The sequence below is a fragment of the Rana temporaria genome, chromosome 2, assembly GCF_905171775.1.
Source record: "Rana temporaria chromosome 2, aRanTem1.1, whole genome shotgun sequence".
Taxonomy (NCBI): domain Eukaryota; kingdom Metazoa; phylum Chordata; class Amphibia; order Anura; family Ranidae; genus Rana; species Rana temporaria.
In genome coordinates, this window is record NC_053490.1 from 176,639,775 (window position 1) to 176,649,099 (window position 9,325).

General features: G+C 38.3%; 1 non-coding gene across 1 annotated transcript; it reads right to left on the bottom strand.

The window, feature by feature from the left end:
• Positions 1-8,183: 8,183 nt before the first annotated feature.
• LOC120929726 lies at positions 8,184-8,290 on the bottom strand. Its single transcript, XR_005747434.1, has one exon. It is a non-coding gene; the product is annotated as a U6 spliceosomal RNA (small nuclear RNA).
• Between the last annotated feature and the right edge of the window lie 1,035 nt (positions 8,291-9,325).

Sequence of the window (9,325 nt, forward strand, 5' to 3'; positions counted from 1 at the left end):
ATCTTTTGTTCATATATTGTGCTCAAAATATTCAGGACAGTTTTTTTTTTATATGAAAGAGTGAACGATGATTGAAGTTATTTTTATGTAAGGCATTTTTTTGGGCTCTTTGATGATGGATCAAGCAGAATAGTTTAAAGAGAAGCTGTAGTAAATTCACATAGCGTACATATTGAATTGATACTATTGCAATAACATAATAACCTATTTTTTTCTGTGACTTTTACATATTTTGTGTATTATATTTTTATTTATATTTATATTTGTATTATACTTTATGTTCTAAAATGTAACTAACATATGAAAAACTAAAGGCACTGAGGATAGCTGTATAATTATACAGTTCTGGCACATTGGGGGTTATTTACTACTATAAGTGCAAAATGCACTTGAAATTGCACTGAAAGTGCACTTGGAAGAGCAGTCGCTGGAAATCTGAGGGGTAGATAAATGAAGGGAAGCTATGCTGATTTTATTATCCAATCATGTGCCAGCTAAAATGCTGTTTGTTATTTTCCTTGCATATCCGCTCTCGAATCTACAGCTACTGCACTTCCAAGTGCACTTTCAGTGCAATTTCAAGTGTACTTTGCACTTGTAGTTTGCACTTGTAGTGCAAAGTGGATTTGCCTTTTGTAAATAACCCCCATTGGGTTCCTATCTACTTACTCTGTTCTGCAGATACAAGGAGAAAAAAAAATTGACAAGCCCCCTTTTTCACAACAGACCCCAGGGTTGCCAACCTCCTGCAGCATTTATTACTGACAGAACATGGGAAATTTACTGGTGGAGCACATTTTTTACAGAATTACAGAACTCCTATTGAAAACTAACACAGTGAATATTGAAACAGTATAAACATGATATGGAAACACTGACAATACATATAACAAAGTAATTTGCTTGATTTACACTTAAAGTCAACACAGCATGAAATGACTAGCCCCTGATATTTACTTGCTGTTGTAAAAAAAATCACAGATTTTTACAAACTGACAGTAAATTTACTGGCGGTAGGCAACCCTGACTATGGGTGATCCAGATGAGTAAGCAAGTACCATAGCTGTTCTGAACATAAATAATACAAATTTCAGAGGCCTAACAGTTCAAAAAGGTGATGTCTTCTCCACCTGGGAGCTCTGATGACTTGCATGGTGCAGAATATCCACCAGTTACACACAGGAACTACCGGTCCCAGCAACACTATGCAGTCAGTCTAGGTGTGTGAAAAGCAGTACAAAGTTCTGGGCATCAGCCCTCTCACCACATGAGGTCCAGGCAGATGGATGCCTCTGCTCCACAGTATCTCAGTCTGTTTGCTGCAAACACAATGTCACGTTGTACCGTTTCAGTTACCTCCTCCAAGGGTCGCTGGTTTGTTCAGCACAATGTAGGCCAGAGCTCTATGGAACCCACACACACACAGAGCTCTGCTGGCAGGCCATGCGTCCCAGGAACAAGAGACCTAAGATGGCCACCACAAGCCCTTTTATATCCTTCCCAGCATGCACTTCAGCCCCAAGTGTTAATGGGTAGGTGATTTGCATAATATTTCACTGGGCTCTTGAAAAACAAAATGAATGAAGTCCATTTCACATTTTAACCACTAGATGGTGCCAAATACCAATTTATAGAATTCATAGCATTAGTCATGAAACAATACTGCACAACATTAACACAAGATTAAAAGGCAAAAATTCCCCCGCTACACTACTATCACAAAACTCTGAGGAAAATTCCCTTGTCTTAACTGTGGTTATACATAATAGTGAGGGACCTTTCTTGGACGTCAGAAAGTCCAAAACATATCACATACTAGCTGATGTTACTCTGATGCTGCGTACACACGATAATTTTTCAGCATGAAAAAAACTTTGTCCAAAACTTCATCATTAAAACGACGTTGCCTACACACCATCATTTTTAAAAAATGATCTAGCAAAGCGCGGTGACGTACAACCCGTACGATGGCACTATAAAGGGGAAGTTTCATTCGTCTTTGGGCTGCTTTAGCTGATTCCGTGTTAGTAAAAGACGATTCATGCTTTTCTGTCTGTTACAGCGTGATGAATGTGCTTACTCCATTATGAACGGTAGTTTTACCAGAATGAGCGCTCCCGTCTCATAACTTGCTTCTGAGCATGCGCGGGTTTTTTACGTCGTTTTAGCCCACACACGATAATTTTTTACAACCCGAAAAACAACATAGTTTAAAATGACGTTAAAAAAGGCAGCATGTTCAAATTATTTTTTTTGTAATTTTTTTAAATGACGTTTTTGAAAAACAACGATTTTTTCATGCCGAAAAATGATCGTGTGTACGCGGCATTAGACTCTAACAGAGGAATCCAACTCACTTGCTTGTCAGTTGTCTGAGCACCTGCTAGAAAGGCAAGCAGCTATGCACATTACAACTTTTGCCTATCCATGAAAAGCTATGGATAGACCCAGCATCTGGGTCTGATTCCCCGAGTGATAGTAGTAAAAGTTCACTTTGCAAAGAATACCTAATCACATACAAGGGAAATAAGAAAAGCGCAGTTTTGTTTGCACATGATTGGATGATGGAAGTCAGGAGAACTTCACCTCATTTACTAAGCAATGGAGTCAATTCAATTGCAAAGTACAGCTTATCTTGCAAGGTAAAAAGTCTATTTGTCTTTAGTAAATAATGCTTGTTATATTCACTGTGACTTTGACCATTGTGACTCCAGAACATTTCTTATCGGGAAATGTTCTGGAGATTTTTAAGGGTAAAAGTTTGACGCCATTCTACGAGCGGCGCAATTTTGAAGCGGGACATGTTGGGTATCAATTTACTCAGAGTAACATTATCTTTCACAATATAAGAAAAAAATGGGCTAACTTTATTGTTGTTTTATTTTTTAATTAAAAAAAATATTTTTTTTCTAAAAAAAGTGCGCTTGTAAGACTGCTGCGCAAATACGGTGTGAAAAAAAGTATTGCAATGACCGCCATTTTATTCTCTAGGGTGTTAGAAAAAAATTATAATGTTTGGGGTTCTAAGTAATTTTCAAGCAAAAAAAATGTTTTTAATGTGTAAACGCAGAGTCTAAAAAAACAGGCTTGGTCCTTAAGTGGTTAACTGGTAATTAAATTGCGTGGTCATGCAACATTGTATGAAAATTAAATTGTTATTATTTTCACACAGAGCTTTCTTTTGATGGAATTTGATCACCACTGGGTTTTTTTTTAATAAAAAAAAAAAAACTAAAAAAAAAAAACAATTTTATATTTTTTCTGCTATAAAACATATCCAATAAAAATAAAATAAAATGTCTTCATAAATTTAGGATAAAATAAATTCTGCTACATGTCTTTGGTAAAAAAAAAAGTGAAAATAAGGGTGTATTATTTGGTTTACATGAAAGTTATAGACTTATACACACTATAGTATTTTATACTAGTAATATCCGTGTCTTATAGTGGGATTGTGACAGTGTGGTGGGCAAGTATCTGATGCTGACTGGGGGGTACGCTAACTGACACTGACATAGTGACACTAATAGTGATCAGTAGTGTTGAGCAGAATACGCCATATTCGATTTCGCGATATATCTCGAATATATAGTCGAATATTCGAGATATATTCGCTAAATTTGAATATTCGTGATATTTTATCGAAATGAAATGATTGCGAATTTTCGCTATTGCGAATGCGAAAATAATTGCGAATTTTCGATAACTGCGGTAGGAGCACTCTGATTGGCTCAGAATATTCTTGATATTTTTTCGAAATTTCGCAAAATGCGAATGCGATATTTACTGCGCAATTTCGACAAATGCTGTAGGAGCACTCTGATTGGCTCAGAATATTCGTGATATTTTACAATACAAAATAATTGCGAATATTCGGCAAATGCGGAAGGAGCACTCTGATTGGCTCAGAATATTCTTGATATTTTACAATACAAAATAATTGCGAATATTCGGCAAATGCGGAAGGAGCACTCTGATTGGCTCAGAATATTCTTGATATTTTACAATACAAAATAATTGCGAATATTCGGCAAATGCGGAAGGAGCACTCTGATTGGCGCAGAATATTCTTGATATTTTACAATACAAAATAATTGCGAATATTCGGCAAATGCGGAAGGAGCACTCTGATTGGCTCAGAATATTCGTGATATTTTACAATAGAAAATAAAAAGTGTTTTGCATTGGTGGTGATTCTTTACTCTATCCATCTGTCACAGCCGTTTGTCAATCAAACACCTTGAAGATTGAACACGTTCATGCTGCATGCTTTGGACTTTTTTTCACTTCACATATCAAAGACATTTTTATGAAAGATGTTTTTTCTATTATTGGGACTATATTTCTTTATATATTTGTTTCACTGTGTATTTCACAAGTTATTTGCGCTTGCTTATTTTATAATTTGCCCACATGTCTTGTCACTAGACATATTTTTTATTCTTGTAGAGCGACTCCATTTTCTGTCTTGTATTAATTTATGCTGTATAACATTTTTGAGTTGCTGCTGTATTCTCCCCTTTTTTTAAGGTATGCGCAATTTTTTCCTTCTTACAAAAAATAATAATATCAAACATACAAATATTCATAACAGAAACATACACAAAGCCCCCCCCTTTTGCATCAGAGACAATCAGAGTTCTCCTACCACAGTTATCGAAAATTCGCAATCATTTTCGCATTCGCATTAGCGAAAATTCGCAATTTTTTTTCTTTCAATTCGGCAACATAAAAGGATCGCCTCAGCTTAGCTACTCGGCCCAGGGTCTCTAATCATACCAGCAATGCTTTTAGACGTCGATAGGATGTGATCTGTTTTAAAAATAAAATTGAAAAAATGCGAATATTCGGAATTGCGAATATTCACTGCGAAATTCGAAATATATCGCGAATACTCGAATATGCCATATTCGAGCCGAATATTCGCAATACGAATATTCGTGAGCAACACTAGTGATCAGTACTAATATTAAAAAATTTATATTTAAAAACATGACTATATATCCAGGCTTTCGGGGTGACTTAAATATTTTGATAGTTCTAAATATTTTATATTTTTAACTTCACATGTTTTACATATCTTTTATTGTTCGCTGATCGCCACTGTTTTATTGTTACTTGTCTGATCGATGCAGTTTCTGCTTCTTTTCTGTACTGTTTCTATCCCGCCAGTGCATTGAGGCACGTGTGTAAGACTGCGCTGTTGTTATATAAGCATTTTAATAAATAAATAATATATACACGGCCATTTTACTAATGACACTGGCTGTGAAGGGGTTAACGTCTATGGACAATCAAGGGGTTACCTGTGTCCCTAATAATGTGTAATGTGTGTAATATGTCCTGCTTTTACCTACCAATCTTGTTGATTTTCTCTGCGGGAAATAAAAAAACAGCAAGATTGCCTGTCAGTGTACAGAGCTCTGTGTTGTTTACAACACAGACCTCTCCTCTGTGAATGATGGAGTCAATCATGATTGATCGCCGGGATCCACTGATCTGCTTGTGCTGTAACAAATCGCAGCACAGCCAGGGTGGCAGGTGCGCACGCCTTACCCGCAAGCGCTAATCACGTATCAGTCACAGTAGTTTACATGGGGCAGTCTGCAAGCGTTTAACAATAGGGCAAATGTAATTGGTACATTTTTTGCAAATAAGCAGTGAGAAAATCTATTTTTACACAATCACTGACTAATATTTGGGGGATCTTTTATATTTTGTCCCAAAATCTGAAAGTATGCAGTTCGTTCTGTGCCATTTAATGAACAATAATAAGCAAAGTCTTCTATTTATAAACTGCAAGCTAGTGAGGCTGTTCATTTGTGGTGGGGATTTGGAAGCCATCCATTTTCCTATTAATTTTAAACACGTTCAAGTGCTAAGCAAACAAAGCTTTCTTATATTGTTACATATCATTTACCCTCTCTATTAATGTGTCAATAAAATTAATTTAGGTTTTCCAGCTATGCCAAACATCATATATTACAACATCATCCTCTCACAATTTTTTTTGTCCTATCGCTGTGTCTACATGTTCTCCTTGTAACTAAGTTCTGGGAATAATTCCAAGAATAAAATAAATATATTATTTTGCTAAATCTTTTAGACTTTTATCGCATGAGCAAATGCTTGTTTAGCTTAACAGTGTTTTGTAATTGCTGTTACCTTGGAAGAAGGTGGTGTCTGATAATTTTGTGATTTTTGCCAACATCTTCAGAGAACACACACACACAATTCCTGTTCAGACAGGTACAGCTGATACCACAAACAAGAATAGCTGGAGGTAAATTTGTTTTGTTTTTTCTATCAGCAATCACCTTGAACCTAATGTAATGTGTTCTTTGCACAGATAGAAGGAAGCCTATTGAGAAAGTGATTTCTATGCCATAGATTTTGTTTTTAGAAATCCAGCAATAAATTTAAATAACACACAAATCCAGTGATTCTCTGAAATCTTACTAAACTAAAATTAAAGTGTTGTGATATAAAGTGGCTGTAAACCCAAAAGAGCCTTTCACTGGCAGCCCCTCCTCCTTTATTTAACAATAACACTCTAAGTGTTTGTTTAAAAAGATGCCTCTCAATACCTCTTTTCAGTTATCTTTAGGCCGGTCACGTGACTCATGGCTGCTCTGCTACTATGATCCGAGGCTCAGTGGGAGGAGATGAGAACTCCCTCTGATGTCTGCCGGGAGTCACGTGACTGCCATACTGGCTGCTCTGCACCTCCTACTGTAGCCTTGGATTGTAGTAGCAGAGCGGCCTGGAGTCACTTGACAGGAATGAAGATAACTGAAAAGAGGTATGTAGCGCATGGCTACTTTCATAGCAGGTGCTGCTGTAAATTTAGAGGGGATCATAGAGTTAGTTGCCTCTGACCATGTTTATTTGGCTAAATTTAAGGCCTCTGTTCCAGCTCTGGCTGTACTGTGTGCCCATGCTTGTTGTCTGGGGACTCTCACCCCCCCCAGACAACTGGTGGCAGCAGTGAGGTCAGGGTCGTGTGGATGCTTCTCTCCAGGAGCCAATCAGGGGAGTTGATCGCCTCGCTGTGCATGCTGGGGAGAGGTATTTAGGGCACAGACGCCATTGGTTTTGGTCGTCGCTCTCCTGTCCAGGGTGTGTGTGTTGCAGTGTACCTGGCTCCGGGGCCACGTTGGTCCAGAGCATTAATCTACCTCGCAGACTCAGTAGGCAGACTGAGTGTGCATCCTGCAAGTGATCCTAGGCTGTCTGTCCCGTGGGAGGAAGCCGATCGATGGAGAGCCTGTTTGGGGGATACCGAGCATGAGGCTGGTGTCTCAGAAAAGGCCTACTTGCTCATCGAAGGACACTTTGTATCTGAGAGGCTGGACGATGGTCGCCTATCAGTTCCTGACATAACTAAAGCTGTTTGAAGGAGATCCGGGTGCTGAATCCAGTTGAGAAGGAATTTGGACCGAAATCTCCACCTTTAGGAGGGTCTGTGGCAGAGACTTCATGCTAACGTTTCCGAGTGACACTCTGGCTGCTAGGCTGGTGAGAGAGGCCTATCCAGATGCACTATACCCACTCTGGCTAGAGTGGCGAAGAAAGTTGTCCTTGGAAGCAGGACTGTTTCCAGTAACCAGTTAACCCTGAATCCGCCATCTCCCATTTCTCATATTCCTTCACGTTTCTACTATTTACCATTTTTACCGCGTTGGGTAATAAAAGCACAGACATTGACTTTATTACAGCTCTCATCCAGTACCCTAGACGGCGGAGATACAGAGGTAACGTGCCGCCCAAATCAAACCAGCAGCTCCTTCGGGGGTAGTGCTACAGGTATTTAGAGGCATCTATTTAGCCACTTCAGCCCTGGAAAGATTTACTCCCTTAATGACCAGGCCATTCTTTGCGATATGGCATTGCATCGCTTTAACTGACAATTGCGCAGTCGAGCGACGTTGTACGCAAATTTATTTTTCCCACAAATAGAGCTTTCTTTTGGTGCTATTTGATCACCACTGCAGTTTTTTTTTTTTGCGCTATAAACAAGACTGAGAATTTTGCTACAATACATATCCAATAATAAAAATGTAAAAAACACATTTCTTTATAAGTTTTTGTATAAAAATGATCGTTCCTTTTTCCAAGGATTACAAGGCCAACATTAAAACACACATTTCATTTAGAGGTAAATATATTTGTATTATTTAACCTGGAATATGGAACGCTTCATAAATATGCAAGTCATCCTTGCGCAGGGGCCATGCTAATCTTTTCTGTATCGTTCCAATTTTAGTATATGTCCTGCCAAAGTGAGGACCACAGTTCATTTAAAAATATGTATGGATGATGCCTTAAAGGGATTGTAAAGTCAAAAGGTTTTTTATCTTAACACATTCTATGCATTAAGATGAAAGGCCTTCTACTGTAATACTTACCTACTGTAATACTTACCGGAGCCTGCTCTCTGTCCAGTGATGTCCACAAGTGTCTCAGCTGTCCAAGACTCTCCCTACTTATTAGCTGAGACACAGTAGTGGCGCCATTGGCTCCCGCTAATGTCAATTAAAGTCAGTTAGCCAATCAAAAGGAAGATGTGGTGGGGCCGAGCCACAGCTCTGAGTCTGAATGGGCACAGGGATCTGTGACTTGGTTCAGGTGCCCCCATAGCAAGCTGCTAGCTGAAGGAGGGAGAGGCCAGGAGAACCAAAGATGGACCTGAGAAGAGGAGGATCTGGGCTGTTCTGTGCAAATCCACTGCAATAGAGCAGGTAAGTATAACATGTTTATTTTTTTTATAGAGTAAACAAGACTTTACAATCACTTTAAAGATGTCTGTGGTTTTACAGAATGCTTCAATTTTCAGGGACCACATCAGATTGGGGACCAAGGCAACAATTTATGAAGGCGAGAAGTCAATTTCAAAAAGCAATGATTAGAGTATGATATTTTAAATATAGCAGCCATAAATGTTGTATAGACTCGTTGTGCATTATGCAATGATTTCTTCTTGGTCATGTTAGGGGAAGACATTAGGCACATTTTATTGTGAAACAAAATCCAGTTTATATTTTGGTCAACAGCCAGAAATTATTCACAGACATGTTGCACACCATGTAAGCATTTTTACCAAGCTGCAATGGTCAGAGAGACTAGGAGGGTTTTATCCTGAAACAAACATTAGTGTGCTTTTTTAGAGCTGAAGGCCAGATTTGAACTGATTTGAAGATGCAGTGTCAGAAGAAAAGCAGTATGATTTTATCAGGAATAAACAACTAATAGTGTCTTTTTTCTAAAACCGAAGATGGAAAAGTTATTCATATATGCAGCAGAATTTTGAAGCCTTTTTACTAGT